This window comes from Epinephelus moara, chromosome 16 (genome assembly GCF_006386435.1).
Source record: "Epinephelus moara isolate mb chromosome 16, YSFRI_EMoa_1.0, whole genome shotgun sequence".
Lineage (NCBI taxonomy): Eukaryota > Metazoa > Chordata > Actinopteri > Perciformes > Serranidae > Epinephelus > Epinephelus moara.
The window spans coordinates 15,436,209-15,442,208 of record NC_065521.1 but is presented as its reverse complement, the minus strand read 5'-3'; positions in this window follow the sequence as shown (position 1 = coordinate 15,442,208).

The following is a 6,000-nucleotide window of genomic DNA, read 5'->3' as shown; positions in this document are numbered from 1 at the left end:
GAGAGAGAGAGAGAGAGAGAGAGAGAAGGAGAGAAGGTGCCCGGTGTCACTATCTGTGGGACTCAGCCCCATGCCCATTTGTTTTAACAGAGGATATAAATACATAAATGATTTTGACTTTTTTGAGGATGAAATTAAACATACTTGTAAGTATAACTATTTTACTAAAACAGCTAGGCACTGTCGTATAACAACCACTTATTAAAAAGAAGTAAAAGTGCAGTTGCTGGGGGACTATTTTCAGCCACTGATTAGGCTAGTTACCATCACAAGAGTGGGAATCACTGTTTTGTTTTTAGCCATGCTAACGTTGTGGCCCTAGGGATGGCAATGTCATTCTGTCTGTTGGTAGGTCCACCATTGCAGTCCAGACTGAAATATCTCAACAATTTTATGGATAATGATTTTTGTACAGACATTCATGGTCTCCAGAGGATGAATTCATCCACATCTGGGTACCACTTGACTTTCTCTAGCATCATCATCAGGTCAAATTCTTAATTTGTCCAATTCTTTTTGTTATGACCAGATCCTTTCAAAGCTAATGGGCAAATATTAGCCTGCTAACACCCCAAAGTAAAGTTGTGAACATGGTAAACTTTCTACATAAGCATGTCAGCATTGTTATTGTGAGCATGTCAGCATGCTTACATTGGTTTATGACTAACTACATTATCATCAGCCTCAGCCTCTAACAGGCTCAACAAAGATGATGACCATGGTAAACATTTTCTGCTAAACATGAGCATAATGTCATTAGTGAGCATGTCTGCATTGTGTTTTGGAAACGATGACACAGTCTCCTCAATTTGTGTATGCCCATTGTTTCTTTGTGTAATGAGCATGTGCCATCAGTTTATCTGTTTTGTTGTCACCGCTTGGTCTAATGACTACTTTACACTTACTACTGCTGCAACCCTTCATGGACAACTGGAGGCATCTGCTGCCCCCAGTGTTATTTAGTCCATCTCAGCATCTGTGGTTTGGAGTGCGAGAGTTGACCATTTTGAATCCGACCAGATCAAACCATCAGATGGTGGGAGACTATTAGTAGGATTATTGTCAATGACCAGTTAAAGGACAACTTTTGAATGTCTGAAGCATCACTCATATGTTTAAGAGAGGTCCTTCATCCTTGTATCGAAGGCGAAATCAACTGTGGTCAGATCTCCAGTGGGTTTTTTGAAAAAGTAACGTTAGCTTTCACACTTTACTTCCTGTTTGTGCCTGGGGGTGACTGCTGAAGACACTTAACAATGGCGAGCGTTTGGAGTCCTTTTTGCCTTCCAGTGTGGATGGAGATATTTTGTAAAACAAAGTTGTGTGGACTTAGTTTTCTTTTAACAGAAAAATATACATATACATGTAGAGCCTTAACCTGATACAGTCAAATTAAAATATACTGTATGTATACTGAGTGGATATATTATTAATGGCAAAGGCCTGACTGCTGAATGTAACTGTGGTCAGCTACAGTATGGAGCCCCCCTCCAAAAATAGGTGCAAAGGCATCAGCTGATCATTATACATATCTAGGCTAATTGATGGCCTGGCCAGTGTCACCTGATGAAAAGCCACCATGACCACACACACACACACACACACACACACAGATATTACTGTAATCATCAGACCTAAAACGAGAAACTTGGAGCCAGAATGTCTCACATGATCTTATCAGAGCTGACAGAATTCACGTGTCTCTCACATCGGTCCTCATCATTCCTCGCATTCCGTGCTGTGGGCTCTTTACAGTTTACGGCACCACGCAGAGTCACAATGCACCCACCCCACCCTGCTTGTGACTCTCTTTCCCAGAGCTGCTGACAGTCAGATCTTTGAAAATGACATCGACAGGCATGCACCATATGCATGCATCAGCTGAGGGAAGAGTGACAGAGAGTATGCACAAACAGAGAGAGTGAGAGTGTCCAGGCCTTCTTAGTGGAGGGTCAGCCTGACACTGATGTCATGCGTGACCGCTGGGCATGAGATAACTCCACAGCTCCCTGCCTCCGTGGCTCCTTTGCCATATATGGATGTCTCCATTCATATTACAGCTCAGTTATTATTAGTAAGGCTGCAGTCTGCTGGCTTTTCAGTGCGGGAAAGGCAAATTGCACATATTCACATCACTGTTGTGTTTTCCCAACACAGACCAAAATAAACACAAACCAATAATAAAAAAAAAAAAATCTAAATTTTGTTATTGCTTGTTATATGGCTTGTTGTGTCACATAATTTACTCTTCCTAGCGATGTCACTGGCTGGATGAAGATAATGGATGGATGTACTCTTTGTTTTTTAAGCAATGAAGCTATAGAATCCCACAGTTGACTACAAGGAGACACCACTGTCCCACCATGTCTTTTCTCTTCCATCGTCTGTGCCCCTCTGCTACAATGCCTTGAAGCACTGTGATCAATGACCTTCAGCAATGTTATTTTATCAGAGCGCCTGACACCCTCATCCCTTTATTGGATTCTTCCTAAATGGCACAGATGAGATATAAAAGGTCGTCGTGCCCCTTTCAGCCCTTTTCGGTGTGTGTGCATATCCACTGACACACACTCACACACATGCTCAAAACATATGATTGGAAATACTTCCCTCTCCCGATCCGCTGGGGGCTCCCTCATGCCAACTTTGGTGCTGTCACACACAAACACAGACACACGCACACACACATACATCAGTAGTGAAACCTGACCTAACGTCTGCACTCGACAGCTGCACCCCAGTGTGGGTCCTCTTACCCTGTGAAGGCATAACTATGCATAACCATCAGTGCTAAACCTGAGACTTCCCTATTAATAACACACTGGTGGGAATCTCACTTTGGCAGATCCCAAACTCATCTCTGCAAAGGTAAAATGAGGTGAAACTCTCAAAACCACACCTCGTCGTATCTGGTGCACAACCTGGTTGTGCTGTGAATAATTTAATAGCGGTGTGTAACGGGAAACGGGATGTGTGGTGAACAGCAAAAAGGAGGGATTCCCTGTGTATGTGTGTGTGTGTTAGTGTGTAGGTGGGTGGTTGGTTTTGTGTGTGTGAGTCGTGCTAAGCGGGGGAAGCCCCCCTCCCCTCGTTTCTGCCTCTGCAGTGAGCCTCACCCATCCAATAGCCAATCGGATCACAGCTCAAGGAGAGGAGGGAAATGATGGGGGAAGCCATGCTAGGGATGGCACTTGCCCGCAGTGATGGGCGTAGGTGTCCGTGTGTGTCCGTGCATGTGTATATATGTGTGTGTGTATGTGTATGTGGAAAATGCTTATGTAAATGTTATTACTTACACACGTATGCCATAAATATGTTGCAGAAATATATGATAGTGTGTTCATTTCTAATATTTCCTCAACTAATTTTGACCCACACGAGTCTCTCACACACACAGAGGCACACACACCTACACAAACACACACGCGCACACACACTGGCATGGAAAGAATGAGAAAGGGCAGTGTACATACAGAGATGACGTCAAACAGAAGGAGTAGTTTGAAAGGTGTACATATCCTGGTCACCTCTACTGCAGAATGATTGTGTGATTTAGGATCACATTTCAAACACCTTGGTCCTGAGAAGGAGATTTCAAGGGCACAGCAGCAATGTCACGTTACTGATTGGGAACACAAGCTAACAGCTGCTTACTTTCATGTTATTTTATTCAACATTTTCTGCCCCAAATTGGCAAGCCTAGATTTACGTGCCCGATGTGGTGAAGAGCAGGGAGACAGAAATATTGTGGGCATGCAGGGTTGGAGGCATCAGTTCCTGGAGCTAGTTGGCTAATGGGCTAAACCTCACACTCCACAAGGTGAAAATGATACGCCTTTTGATCAAAAACCTAACATGGCTGTAGTACAGAACACTTAAGCTGAGTCCAAACATGCTCACGACCAAAATCGAGACAGAGACAAAAACAAGGCAGCGCCCTCTATTTCCTATCTTGATGCTCCGATATAATCAAACATGTTTAATATTATGTTAAGTTTTTAGTTTTGGCTCATGCGAATAGCGAAATTCAATGATATGAACATTGCTAGCAACTAATAGCTTTGCCCTCTCAGCACCAAACAGGAAGCAGAAAACTGGATAGTAAACATGGTGGAGACTATGGGGCGGCACAAGAACATGAGCAAGTCTCAGTTCTCTTGTACTCAGGAAGAGGAGAAAGTGGTAGAGTTGTGGAAAGATTAAGAGTCTGTGACAATACTTGATGCTGAGAGCAACTGACATTGTATAAAAAATGAGGAAGACTGCGCAGGGTCGGAGGGTCAAACAAAGCAAGACTTTCACCCAGGAGACCGCAGTTTGTGTCCCATGTGAAACCAAAAGTCAGCATTGTTTTAACTTAACTTTACCTAATGTACATAATACATGTACGGTCATAGAACACAGACGTCTGTTACATGACGTGTTGCACTTATATAACTTATTTTAACCGAAAACATGACTTTTTTTTCTTAAACCTAAACAAAAAATTTTGTTGCATAATCCTAACCCTGACCATTTCAAAACATTAACTGCGCCATACAATGTGCACCAGCTGTGTATCTCATAGAGACGCTAGAGGGTGCACTGTGCGTTGCTATGAGACGCTGACGGGTGTTATAAAGCGTTTGTATTTGTTAAACTGGGAATTAGAAAGATTAAATAGACCGGCTGTCGAGAGTTAAAGTGGAGTCACAACTGAGACCGAACTACAGCTCTGTCTCTTTATTTATGTTACCCTCTCGGCCTGTCCTTACCCTTACTACCAGCCATCCAGCATTCCTCCCAATCTCTGCTGCAGTAGTTCAGCGTAAACGGCTATAAACAATCAAAGCCACCTGAAATTGAGGTCAACTCTACCTTCTCTCTTAATGCTGGTTGGTCTTGTTATTTTGCAGGTCAAAGATCAGTCAGACTGAACTCCTAACAGTGACAGGAGGTAAATACATCTCGACCCCATCTTTACTCAAATTAATTGGGACTGAATTTTGGTGTGACCATGGCATTACTCCTCTTGGAATAGGTAATAATTCACTCCTTTGTTGGCTCAATTGTTCAACAGCCATGCTCTGTATATGCACAAAGAAGTTGTGATCTGATAGTAGGAGTGCAAAACACTACCAAAGACAGTGTGCTAATGTTATTTAAAAGCTCCATGAAAACCCCAAAAGATGTGTGAAACACTTTTTCAGATGTAAAAGCTGGTGGCGTTAATGTGTTTATTCTCCACTACAACCCCCAATTGGCATTCCACATTTCCACCCAGATCCACTCTTTCAGGGTTAATCCAAACACTAAAGACCACGCAATAGCAAATTGCTAAAGAAAAATGCACTACAGCTCATCTAAGCAACATAACAGGAATTGAATTATGTCCTTTTAAGGGCTGACATAGAAACAACAATTATATTTCTATTTGGGTATTACGTCTCTTGTTGAAAATAGAAACATTGAAGACATTGTCGAGCCGTGAGCCCTCTGGGGAAATCTGGAGATAATCAGTGAATTCCAGACCTGCTTGGCTCTGCCTCTCTTCATGCATCTCCTGAGACCAGGAACCTGTCAGTGTGTGTGTGTGTCTGTGTGTGTGTGTGAATGTGTGTGTCAGGACTGGGCCACGGGGGAGGGGTCAGCCTACGATTAAATCCTTATTATCTCCTTTAGAACCAAATTAAGAAAATTACTTAAGTGCCCTATGAGGAGAGATGGGCATGACCATAGGCAGCTAGGACCAGAGGTTAGGGTTCAAAGGTTAAACTGGTGACCTGCGGGGATGCTTCTCCCTCTCCTCCCACCTCTTAGCCTGCATACTGAAACATCACAGTCTATTTGTTTATTGAAAAAAAGTATGCTTCATAGCTCTCTTCAAGAAATGTTTTGCATGCTGGATTCATATGCTCCATTCACATGATCTGCGCAACAGAAGAGCTGGGTTTTTAGAGACGAAGCTGGCTGTGGCACATTTTGCTTGAAACGCTACTTCCTCATGGAAAAATACACCGT